The sequence below is a fragment of the Ambystoma mexicanum genome, chromosome 1q, assembly GCF_040938575.1.
Source record: "Ambystoma mexicanum isolate Mex_15411 chromosome 1q, UKY_AmexF1_1, whole genome shotgun sequence".
Taxonomy (NCBI): Eukaryota; Metazoa; Chordata; class Amphibia; order Caudata; family Ambystomatidae; genus Ambystoma; species Ambystoma mexicanum.
The window spans coordinates 757711087-757725122 of NC_090922.1; positions in this window are offsets into that span (position 1 = coordinate 757711087).

Below are 14036 nucleotides of genomic sequence, written 5' to 3' on the forward strand. Positions count from 1 at the left end.
CTGCAGTTATTGCATCATGTGCATGGTGTAGAATGAGCCCTCTGAATAAAAGGTCTACCACCCACTTTGTCCTGTTATGGATTCCCTGATCATGAGTCCACCCTGTAGTCTAATTTGTTTTTTTTATTCTTTAATAACGCCCTCAACTCCTCTTTTCCTGTACAATCATTCTCAGTTAAAGAATTTTGTTTGGGATCCATCAAATGATGATAATAGATCCCCAATATTGTATCATCTTTTTGCACCTTACTCAAATCTTGATCTGGTGTATCATAACTCCATTGCACTACTGGTTGTTCTACCTCTTTTGGATCCTTAGAGCGTGTAACTGCATCTATCTATATTTCACCAATTAAGTGTTCAATGGGTAGCAACTCTCCCATCTCAGCCCCAATGTAGGCTAAATTATCTGCTTATCATTCCCTCCTTATCTTCTCCTGGAGTTTTTAAATGTCCACACATTTTCCTCCAATATATTGTTAAATCATTCCCTGACACTAATTTGTCTATGGCCTTTATCATGTTTCCATGTTTGAGGGGCTTTTTTATTATATGTAAGCATGCCTCTTGTTTTCCAGCCAGACAAATACTCTACAAAGCCATTTTGTGCATAATCAGAATCAGTCACCAGGACAATTTCACTGAATGTATTATCAACTGCAGTAGTAATTGCTTTATAAATGGCTGCCAATTCCGCTACCTGACTACTCCTAGACTCAATTCTCATCCCTATCCTAGGAATGCCTTCACATTTCAACCAGACATTTCCTATTCCTGATACCAAGTGTTTATTATTGTCATTTCCAATATGAAAAGCACAACCATCATCATATACAGTTGGTAAATTCTTGCATGTCTTTTCATCAAAAGCTTTGTGTGGTGATTGTTCAAACTCCTGCAAACTGGATTCTACCTCTACTTCGTCTGATACATATTCAGCTGCACAGTCATGTAAATCCGCTAATCCTTGAGCAACTGGGCTCTTTTTATTTTGGCCATACCTCACTTCTACAGGAAAGCCTTGCAATGCCAATGTCCATGAAGTAATTCTGGACTGTGCTAGGTTGCCTGACCTAATCCATTTACTCTGTAAAAATTGCAATGGTTGATGATTTGTCTCAATGATTACCTTTTCTCCTTGAACAATGGGGCAGAAATGCTGAAACACCCACACAGTGGTCACAATGGCCTTTTCACATTCACTGAATTTAATTTCAACTTGAGAAAATGCCTTACTTGCATAAGCAATGGTTTTGTGGTTCAAATCGTGTTTTTGAGATAACACTGCTGATATACAATTTTCAGTGAAACCTATGTCTATAAAGAAATCTCTATTTGTTATGGGATATGCTAAACATGGTGCCTTTATGAGACATTGCTTTAATTTAGCAACTGCCTCAGATTGCTCCTTTTCCCATTTCCAGGGCGTATTCAGCTTCAACAGTTTAGTAAATGGTTGAGTAATTTCAGCATCATTTTCAGTAAATTTCCTTTTATATGCTATCATTCCTAATAAACTTTTTAAACTTTTCAAATTTTATAGGAGTTTTCAATTTCTGTATGGCCTCCACCTTTTTCTTTTGTGGATTTAGACCATGTTCAGTTACTTCATGTCCTAGGAAATTCACCTTTTTCTTGCACCATTGTGCTGTTAAGATACTTTGGCACCCACCTTTTGCAATTGGCCAAGAACATGTCTAATTTCATCAAAATGGCTTTTTAAGTTTTCATTTTTTATCAGAACATCATCCACATAAACTATAGTTCCTCTTTCCACTGCATCAGGCATAGCCTTTCTCAAAAACATGCCAAATTCACTCCCACTATTGATGTACCCAAATGTTGTTCTAGCCCATGCATATTGCGTTTTATCCAATGAAAATGAAAATGAAAACAAATTCTGAATATCCTCTGCCAGTGGCACACACCAATATCCAGATGTGAGATCTAATGTAGTAAACACCTTTGAGCCATGCACCTGAGCAAGGCCTTGACCAATGAATGGCAGTGGCCATCTGGACACTGGCACTCTTTTATTTAACTCTCTCAAGTCTGCACACAGACGCCATTGAATACTTGGCTTTAACACACCCAAAATAGGAGTGTTTGAGGTGCGATGAATGGGCCTAATAATTCACCTAGACACCAATTATTTTATTATCTCTGCCAATGACTCTAAACATGCCAATGGTAACCGATATTGGCGCATAAATACTGGATTTCTACCACACCCTTCCGGTAATGTGGCAACATGTAAATTAGTTAGGCCGCAATCATTTGTATCTTTGGCATACATGTCTTTAAATTCCATGAATATTTTCCTCAATTAATTTTTATCCTCTTCGCGATCACATGCATCTGCTAACAAAATCTGCTCCTCTACCATTTTTGAAAATTCTGGGAAGTCCTCCAGCAGAGGAATCTCAGTGCTTTCTTCCAACTGTGTAGCTGTGTCTCTCTGTAATGAGGAAAGAGGAATTCTGCACACATCTATTACTGCGCCACAAACAAGGTTCAAGTAACAATCAGAACCATTTTTTTCCTTTTTGCATATATTTTAATTGTAGCCCATAGTGATAACACGTGTTTCGGCACCCTTATCGTGCCTTTTTCAAATCTGGGCAGTAAAGTTGGTACAAGTTACTGTATTCAAGAATATATGTCAACAAAACAAAATCATAATAATTTCCACGAGTTTTCGCAATACAAAATAAACATATTAGTCATCATATGTATTACATTTTGTTTCCCCATATAAAAATAGATCATTTCAAACAGTTGGGACAGTAAATGATTCACAAGGGAAAAATTTTAAATTATGAAAAGATTCATATGGTAAAAAATGTTAGCACATACCTTCATGGAGGCCAGTTGTGGTGTTGATACATGAGCAATGAAACGTATTCCGAGAGAAAAGAGTGGTAAAAGGGAAAAAGGGGGTAGGGTAGGGGAGAGACAAGGGGTAGGGGTGGAAAGCCATTATGGTAAAACGAAAAAGAGAAAAAACACAACAATATGTACGGGTGGAGTTAGGGCTACTTATAATTAAAAAAATTTAATATTCATGCTACTGAAAATAAATATGCAGGGTATCTCTAAATAAGGCTTGCCTATAATTTGGTGTTCGAAAAAGCTCTCTAATAACGTATTTGAATAAATGAAAAGGGAGTCCCATCAGACTCGTAAGTCTTCCTGGTGCTTGTAACAGTAAAGAAGAAAGGGGGGTATATGTTAGTTTCCCTTTGTATGCTGCCAGTTTGCATTTGTTATATATCTCAAATACGATATGTACGGTAAATGCATGTGTTGTGTTGAAAAATCTACTTTTAAACAATGTGGGTTTTTAAAATCATTACGTAGTAATTAGTTCTATTTTAACATGTAGTCATTGTAGAAAAATGATATTACGTTATCTTAAGCCTGTTTTGTTTAAGCATAGTTATTCAGCACAGAGAAGAACAATCGGTAGGTTGAATCCGCCTTTTCTCTGTGCGGATCTAAAACTGATTGGAAATGCAAAAGGGTGGTCTCGCGCTATCCGTTAGGGCTTACCTACAAAATCAAGTTTCTGGCATCACGCGTTAACATGCTGGTTTTGGATTTAAATCATTTGCCTTGATTTTTTGCGGACATAATTAATACGTGAAAAGAGCACTACAAATTGTTCGACATTGCATTATCTACCAAAATATACAAGTTACATAGAAAGTGTGTTGGCAAGGTATTATACTAAAGTCTTGATTTCCAGTTTTCTATCATGAAATATTTCTTGTTGCCATGGTTGCTTACAAAAAGTTAGACATCTCATTGTCTGTATTCAAACCGGTTTCTATACATCTGAAATAGTTTATTAGTTTAGCTTCTTCCTGGCGTAGTCGTAATTCTTGATTACCACCTCTGCGTCCCAAGGGCACCTTCCTGAGACCAATGAATTTTATGTCTTGCTTATGGTCCATCTGATGAAATCTCTGCCAATATTTAGCCAATGGTAGATTTCTATCTTGGATTCCAATTACTGCTAAGTGCTCTCGGATTCTGATCCGAAGTTCACGGATCGTGCTGCCTATGTAGATTTTTCTGCAAATGCATATAATTGCATAGATCACGTACTTTGTACGGCAGTTTATTTGTTCTCGTATCTTGATTTTGATCCCATTTTCGTTCTTGAAATTGTCTGTCATGGTAACCGCATTCTTACACATAGTGCAAGTTCCAAATTTTCTAAAGTCTAGTCTCGGCTTTTGTAGCAAATTTTCTGGTATTTCTTCATTGTTGTCCGGTAATAGTGAAGGGCTAAGGCTCAGTTTAAAAGTTCTCACCCGTCGATAGACTATTGAGGGGTGATCCTGTATCAGTGCTCTGATATGTGGGTCCAATTTAAGCAGGCCCCAATGTCTTTTGAGGGTTTTCTTGATCAGTTGATAGTTGGCACAGAAGGTTGTGGTGAATTGTACCTCTTTCCCTTGAGTTGGTTTGTTTCGTTGTATAAGTGTTTGATGCGCCTTGTTATAGGCTGTTTTAATACTTGTTCCAGAATAGCCTCTTGCTTTAAATCTAGTAGATAGGATTCTGCATTCTTCCTCAAAATTGGTTTGTTCATGACAGTTCCTCCTCGCTCTGATATACTTGCCCTTAGGGATATTCCGAATTACGGGTTCATAGTGACAACTAGTGGCATGTAGTATAGAATTCACTTCAGTACTCTTCCGATATGTTCTGGTTTTGAGACGGTCTCCCAATACATAAATTGTCAAATCTAAGTAATTAATCTCTGTATTGCTATATTCTCCTGTGAACTCTATGCCTAGATCATTGTTGTTTATTTCTTGTCTAAACAGTTCCAGTCCTTCCGGTGTTCCATTCCATATAAACAAAACGTCATCAATGTAAGGGGTCCATTTCACAACATATTGACTGGATGTCTCGGTAGTATAGATCCGTAAATCCTCGAACATACCCATTACTAGATTTGCTAATGCAGGTGCATATTTCACCCCCATAGCCACACCACATTTTTGTTTGAAGAAGCTGTTGTTAAATGTGAAAATACTATTGTCCAGTGTAGCCATGAGCATCTCTTTGAGCATACAGATGAATGGAAGATATGATGCTGATTCATGTTTGAAAGTATGATCAATTGCGTCTAAGGCGAGGTCATGGCCTATAGACGTGTAAAGGGGCTTGACGTCCCAGGTTGCAAGTAAATAAGTTGGATGCCATTGGATATTTTCAATAATATTTATTGCTGCAGTTGAATCTTTCAAATATGCTTGTACTGTTTTTACTCTTGGTCTCAGTATATTGTCATTATATTCTTAAATAGACTCCAGTCCCCATGAGGCTTTGGGAACAAGGACACACGTGACCACGCCAAAAATAGATGAGTTTATTATTCATCTTTTCCACCTAAGCACTCACGGCTCGATTCAAATCCAAATCCAGCATTGGGAACTACAGTCCCCTTGAGGCTTTGGGAACAAGGATACACATGACCACGTTAAAAATAGATGAGTTTAATCGTTATTACCACTCAAGGTCTCACGGCTCATATTTGTCATAGACTAATGTCTAAGACTAAGCAAATAGTGCTGACAAGCAATTACTTTATCATAGAACAACGTAAACGGATCTGATTTGTGGAGGGAAACCTATCCCAATCAATGGCCGATGGCAGTACTGTAACAGAAATGAAAGTAGGAAAAATGGGTTGCCGTGGCTACAATAATAATCACTTCATGGCAATCCAAGCGAGCTCTCAGAAGGGACACGACGCGTGATGCCAGAAACTTGATTTTGTAGGTAAGCTCTAATGGATAGTGCGAGACCACCCTTTTGCATTTCCAATCGGGTTTAGATCCGCACAGAGAAAAGGCGGATTCAACCTGCCGATGGTTCTTCTCTGCTTAAACAAAACAGGCTTAAAGTAACGTGATATAATTTTTCTACAATGACTACATGTTAAAAAAGAACTAATTACTACGTAATGATTTTAAAAACCCACATTGTTTAAAAGTAGATTTTTCAACACAATAAATGCATTTACCGTACATATCGTAGTTCAGATATATAACAAATGCAAACTGGCAGCATACAAAGGAAACTAACAGAACACAAGCATCAGAGTACTGTACAATAGTCCCCTAGACAGGAAGCAATAACACATGAGTGGCACAGTCTAACGTCACTTCCATCCTGTCCCTCCACAACACATGGGTCAATGCAGGCAACACACATCCAGAAACAGGCACGGCGCATGCAATCAACATCAGCATACATGTACAAGGGCCTCTATTGACATAAAATGCACTATCCATGTGGTTCATGCATGAATGGTCTCACATGCATTACCATGATGTCCCTGCACACACACATCCATACATGGCTTATGTCACACATACAGACAAGTAGCTGACTACCAGCACACTGCAACATGCCCTGTTTCACACAGCAATGCATGGCCACTTACCGCTCGACTCCAGACGGTGTGCATCCTGAGGATCTGGTGGCGAAGCATTGGGCGTATGCACTCCAGGTCCCTCAGCTGCTGGTTGGTAAGCTGGCCCCGGCACCCCACTGCATCCTCTGCCTCTAAGAGGCGCCGGGCCTTCTTGAGGGTCCTGGACTTGTAGTCCTCCCAGTGCTTCTGGACGTGTCTCAGGTCTCGGGGTGCCACCCCCTTCACGTTGATGGCACCCACTATGTCCGTCCAGATCCTCCTCCATCCTTCCTTGTCAGCACACGATTGTGTGAAGAGGGCATCATAATGCCCCAGTACTTGCTCCATCGCGATACCCACTTCCTCATTGCTGAAGCTGGTAGCCCTCTGCCTCTCTGGCTGAGGGTCGCCAGTGGTCTTGGATGGTGCTTGGATGGTGTTTGCCCCAACATGGCAACCCCCGAGGCAGGTGTAGGTGGGCAACTGGGTCCTGGGGCTGGGCTGTGGAGCGATGGTATCCCAGTCGGGAGTCTTCTGTTCCAGCAGGGGTGGACACAGCAACTGAACACCTGCAGATGGCTGACGTACAGGCACCAAATAGCAGGGCACGTGGGCAGCAGGCAGGCAGCAGCAGATGGCAGGTGGGAGCTTGCTGAGGGCTCTCTGGGGCAGGATAATGGCCTTTTGGGCAGGAGCGTGGTTTTATGTGTGTTGTCACGTGGCCAGCTTGATACGGAGTGATTTGGCACGTGAAAAAAGTGCATATCAGCGTGTAATTCAAGGAAAGGCCCTTAGCACGTAAGCGCGTCTGTGACATTATGCGCGCAGGCATTTCCCTCGTGACGGGTGCATAGTGATTCAGCACGTGAAAAAACAGCATGTCTGCGTGTTAATGCATGTAATCCGAGGAAAGGTCCTAAGTGCGTGGGTGTTTCCCTCAGCACGGGTTAAAGGTGAGCAGGGCCAGCAGTTCACTGTACTTGGCTTTCGTGGAGACCGACGTGTGTGTTGCTACTTCGTGCACCATCACAACTTCACAGCGGATCAAGGATGTATCTCTTCTTTTGGCGTGGTATTGGCTACGCGTGTTTTTCATTATCACGCTAATCTGCCGGTGAGTCGCGCACACTATTTTTCCCACTGCGGGTGCCCCTGTGTATTGCGTACCCATTTTCGAGGTAATAGTAGCCTGCGTGTCCCACGCGCATGTGTTTTTTGTGTCCCTGGGTGCCACCGCGTACTGCGGGAGGTTAATGCCACACATGTGGGTTACCGGGGTTGCGTGCACGGTTTTACTGCAGTTTTGGGGTGCCTGAGCGTTGCGTGATCCGTCACTTCATCACTGGGGTCACATAGAGCCTTGCAGGTGCAGGGGTGCTTTTAACATCTTGTATCCCACCCCCTTCACCCCAATTGCCCAGGACAATTGTTGTGTACACCTCCCATTGGCACTTCTCCATCTGTGCCGGCACTACTCCATCTGTGCCATGGTTGGGAGGCCACCAAAGGTGAGGGGCGCCTTAGCTGGGCGTACTCCTCGTGGCGGGCGTGGTCAGGGACATGGCCGGGGTGACCAGGGAGTAGGGGGCCTCCAGGGTGTCCAGGGTGGCCGCCGAGGGGGAAGAGGCAGAGGTGCACCACTTCGGCACAATGTTGTGCCATGTGTTGGTGCAGTCATGCCACCACCCCTGTGGTTCCGGGAGATGCAGCGTCTGCATCTGGAACTGGCGCCTATGTGACCCGGCAGTCCGTTTCATCGACTGCCACAGGCCCAAGGGTAGTGGTAGCTGCAGGTGCAGCTGTGGACACCACCACCCAGGCTCAGGGTCTGCCAGCGCAGGCTGCGTTGGCACTTGAAGAGCCCATGGAAGATTTCCAGCAGGTCAGTAGGAACACCGTAGGTGCACGCAGGGCTGCCCTGACCGAGACACGTGTCCCTGGGGCAGTAATGTCATCTGCTGCCCTGACTGGCCGGGTGTTGGCAAGTGCAGGGGCAGATGCAGCCAACAACACCCCGGTTGTGAGTCTACCAACCAGGACAGTCCTGGTCAATGACCCTGGCACAGAGGATGTTGCTGCGCAGTGTCCATTCCAGGGCACCCAGCAGCCACTGATGCAAGTCAGGCCTTCGGTCGACCTTCCACCTGCCACTCCCTTGTTTCAATCCATTGGTGCCACTGGCCATACTGATCAGGGCGGCATTCGCCAACCAGGGTCCGCGCCACTATCCAAGAGGAGGAAGGTTGCATCTGCAGCACAGGCTGGGACCACAGACACAGCCACGTCCTCCTGCACATCAAGGAAGAAGCCTTTATGTGCAAAGGAACTGGACTCCCTTGTAGACTATGTGCGGGCCCACAGGCGTGACATGCTAGTGGGGCCGAATTGTCAAACTACAGCTGCCCATTGGAATACCCACTGGAAGCATGTCGCGGATAATGTGAGTGCATTCGGCCATGAGGTGCGCACAGGTGCCTAGTGCAAGAAGCGTTGGGATGACCTCAAACGCAGCGCTAAGGCCAAGCGTGCCTCTCATTACAGCATGACTCTCATTACAACATTACAGCATGACTGGCGGCGGGCCACCACCTGATGAGGATGACCTCACTCCGCACGAGTCACTCGTTGCAGAGTTCATACCAGCAGAATCGGTCGAAGGAGTGGGAGAGATGCAGGACTTTGATGCCCCGTCCAGTAAGTGTTGTTGCGTGTATGTCCAGCCCATGTGTGGTTTGCCTGTGTGATGTGTTGTGCTTGACTGCCACTACATGCTATGTGTACATGATTCTCATATGCTAGGCATGCAATGCTTCAATGATGCATGCTTGCTGTGCAGGATGGTGGACATGTAGAGCAGACGGGGACTGTCCTCATCCCCATACTTGCACCCTACTCACATGCCAGTTACCCAGATGCCCTTCCGGTCCATGTTCCAGCTCACTGGCCCTTCTACATGTAACCAGGGGTATCTTTCCTCTCGCCACTGGGACTATGTCACTGCATGACTGACATGCATGTGTCCTCTGCCTGCATGTGGGTACTCCACGTAGGCATGCCCCCTTGCCCCTCCACACCCCCTGCACCCCAATTACACCATTGCACTGGTGTGCATCATCTTGGCATACTGCAATGGCCTGTTCAAGCCTCCTGTGTACATGCTAACTTGCACCAGCCAACCTGCCAGACACATGCAGTGGGGTACATCCTCTGCCCTTCATGCAGGGTGTCTTCATGCAGGGACATGAGTGCCCATTCATGCTCCATGTGCATTCCATGCATGCCCCTATGTGTCCTTGACTGGATGATCATTGTAGTACGTGTCCAGGGTGATCAACATTTCATGGTATTTCTTCAGCCATTCCATGCCCACTCTGGCCCAGTCCTGCATCACACACATGTTTAGGGTGTCACAGTCTGTGTGGGGCACAGTCCTCCCACTGTTTCAGGCTCACTGGCTCTGTCCAACTGGTGAAGTGTCTTCTGCACACATGGGTGTACTACTGAGGGTCCGTCATGTGTCCTGCGTACTGTCCCATCATCATCTGCTGTGTTGTCAGCTGACTCAGATGATGCATGGCATCCCTGCATTTTCACTCAGGGGGGGGAGGGGTTTGTTTGTAGCCATGCAACCCATTGCATGCACATTGCATGTGATGTCTGAACTTGCCCTTGCACTGGCTTCACGTTTTTTGATACACATCATGAAGTACTTGTTCATGTAGATAGTGAGTAACGTACACATGTTCTGCACTGCATCAACCCACTTCTGAGCCGTGTAACACCGTTCTACATGCCTACTCACTGATGCTATGTCAAAGTGACCTGGCATGCATGGCAGGTTCTCTTTTGTGTGTGGCATGTCTGCTTCATGTGTTGGCTGTCTGTGTGATGTCTATGTGTGTGTGTGTTATGTGCTTCTAACATGTGTACTAATGTTTTTTTCTCTCCACTTTTCAGATTATGACGCAATGGAGCCAGAGGATGGTGTTGTCATGCCAGGCACAGGGGTGTTATCACAACAGCAACCCGGCACAAGTGGGGGTCGTGGGGTGGTAGACCACGAGAACCCACATGTGCTACAGTCCATCTTGTCTTTGGCTGGCAATGAGTCCAGCCCAGATGACCACTCTGACGTCCATGTCGAGTTGGATGTGCATCAGGTCCATACGTCAGGGGTGAGTGATTCTGATGTGGACACTCCTCTGTCCGCGACACCTGCACTGAGGGGCCAGACAGTGGTGGGACCTCCGCCTGTGGTGGATCGCGATGCAGGGTCACCCTCCACACAAGTCGCTGATGTGCCTGGGACATCACGTCGACGGGGGCATGTAGTCATGCACCCGCGGGCGGTGCCAACCCAACGAGGACGGCCGGTCCTTGGGTCCCACAGGTGTCAAGCCCAGCAACGCAGTGGCCGCGCGCCACCGAGGTACACTGAGTGGGAGCAAGACATGACTGCCAATTCAGAATGACAGGGGGCAGCACTTGATAACATCGCTGTGAGCATGGTACGTGTGGGTCAATCCGTGCTCCCTCCTGCTAGGCAGGTGATTCTCCACTTCTCCAGTGGCAGGCGGCGCAGTCCACGGCCCGCTCACTCAGGCTAGGCATGGCGGCCTCAGACAGGGCACGTCAGGCTGAATTGTTGTCTCTGCGTCAAGCAATTGCTGCTCACGCAGAGGCACACATGGAGGCCATGGAGGGTGAGTATGCTTCCCTCAGATTCACTCTGGGTGTGCTCATGATGACCCAGAGGGAGCGGGCAGAGTAGAGGGTTGCGCAGATTGAGCGTACCATCTCGGCTGAGCTACGTGCTTGCTGGGAGGAGCATCAGTTGTCCAGCCAGGCCTTGCAGGAAGAACTCTGTGTTACACGTGTTACCTTGCAAGAGGAAGCACGCGTATCACAGGAGGTGTGATACGCGTGCCAGGAAAATGTGGCCACAAGCTGGGTCCGGGGTGCATCGTCACGTGCCCTTCCCCTCCCATGGGCAGTGCCTGTGCCTGTCGTTGGGGATGTGAGGGCACCACCATGTCCACTGGTACGTCCCACCGTGTTGCAACATTGTGCAGGACACATGCTGCCACAATGATCGTGCACACTACTGGAGGTGCATATAGTAGCTGGCCGACAGAGCAGTCAAGTGAGCGGAAGCATTACTTGAGCACTCCGAATGTGCTCTCCACTATGCCCCTAGTTGCAATATGGGCACCGTTGTATCTTACCTGGGGTGGTATGGTGGGGTTCCGGATTGGCGTCATCATGTGGTTGCTCAGTTGGTAGGCACTGTCCCCTGGGGAGGTGATAATGGTTGTGATTATTGGGTTTTGTGTATTTGGCTGTTTGTGACATGCATGCATGTGCACAGGCATTTGTACTCACCTAAGAGCCATGTGTCGCCATGCTGCCCAGCTTCCAGGGCCCGGCTCAGGGTGGACATTCTGTATATGAAACTGTCATGGGTAGAGCCAGGGTAGTTTGCATAGACAGAGGTGATGATTCCCTTTGCATTGCATACGACCTGCAGGTTGATGGAATGCCAGTGCTTGCGGTTTCGATACATGTGCTCAGTGGCCATAGGTGGACGTAGGGTCACATGGGTGCAATCTATGGCACCAAGCACTTTGGGGAAGTGTGCCACCCTGTAAAAGTCCTGGACCACGGCCTGCCTTTCTGCGGGTGTTCTGGGTAGGTATATGCGCCTGCAGACTGAGGGACGCGCAGTGATGATTGCCAACACCTGGTGTAGGCAGCATGACTGAGTGGCCTGTGAGACCCTCCCCCAATATGGCAGTTGTCTGCTGAAATGACCCAGTGGCCAAAAAATGCAGGACATTGAGCACCTTCTCCAAGGGGCTCAATGCTTGGGAGCGCGCGCGCGCGCGCGCACGCACGCACGCACGCACACACGCACACACACACACACACACACACACACACACACACACACCCCCCCCCCCCCGCTTTATCTGTTACTTGTTGACTTGCATATTGGCAAATACATTACTGCACTAATATGAGCCTCCCCTTAAGGCCTTGTCTATTGAAATAATTCGTAGAAGCATGAATGACACAAACCCACATTTGTTTTCATAGGTACTCATTATATTGAATTGCATATACATGTCATCAAATCTTACCATGGTTATTTACAGCAGTCTCTGGAATACAAAAGAAAGCAACACAGAACAAGAAGTTCTATTTGCAACGTGGATTGATTTTCCCACATTCTGACATTGACAAAAATAACATGCAGTGATTTTCTAACCTTTCTACACTATGCTAAAATTGTAACCAAACATACGATGTTCAAAAGATCCCCACTTGGCACAAATCTTAACAAAATTAACACTTCTTTGAAGTTCTTAGCACAACCTTACTCCACTCGGAAAGGCAGGCCCAGTCAGCGTTAAATACTTCTGTAACTCTTTTGTGGGGGAGCACGGCGAGATAACTCTCCCAGCCAGCGCTCTGTAACCCCTTGGAACTCTGTCTTCACTGCCCAGTCTCCACTAATTCCTCTCCGCAAGTTTTTACACTAGCAAAACTCAGAGCCTTCCCACTTTATTTACGTGGCATGTCTGCCTATAATTCCCCCCCAATCAGGGCGACAAGAATTCATACTGTATCAAGCCTCATGTTCCAAAGAATGAGAGTTTCAGAACAGAATTATTGTATCTCTTTGGTTTCCTGCTGCCTCTTCCCTCTGCTCTCCACAAGCTAACACAGAACAAAAAGAAGAAAATAAAAATGCCTGTGTACATTTAAAAAAACGAATTACAAAGTGCCACCAAAACATGTATTTTCACTTCATTTTGCATAGAATACTGCATTTTAGTGTTAGAACAATTAGAGTTAGTATTTTAGTAATATTAAAAAAGGTTAGTCAGTTATGTATATTCTAAAGTAGTTTCCATGCATAAGGTATCCAAAAATGGTGCACTTCAATATTTTGACCTAGCAGCACTAAGCTCTTCTATTCATGCATTTCATTCCCTGCAGTTTCAAGTTGGGCTTGGCTATGTTGTAAAAGCTGGCCCTTACATGCCACCAACAACATATTTACATGTTATACTGACAAGTATATGTGCCATATTACTGCTGGCAACAAAATGCCACTACATTTTGCAATAGTAATAAAATGCCATCACCTTTAGTAAAACGCTCTATATATTCTTACAGATGACCGCTCATTGGGGAGGGCAGTAGCGCTCTGAATCTTCACCTTGCCCATTGGCATCAACAAATCTTTTGCCCTGTTCTCGGGAGTTTGGCCTTCAAAGGGTGCATCCCTACCAACTCTCCAGGCAGCTTACATTCCATTCCCACCCTATTCATGCTCTACAGCTAGATACAATTAGTGTTCATGTGTTCATTGCAGGTGCCTCTGATCTTGGCTTCTCTCCTGCGGGGGCGGAAAATGGGATTTGTTTTTCGAGCTGAGCTACACAGAGCCACAGCTCCACATCAAGGACTGCATTCAGTTCTATTCAAGGTGTACTAGGCCTTAACTTTGAATATGGCAATGACTGTGCATGTTAACATGCTGACCTCCCTCTTACCACATAACCTTTCAGACTCAATTTATCACTTGTGTTGA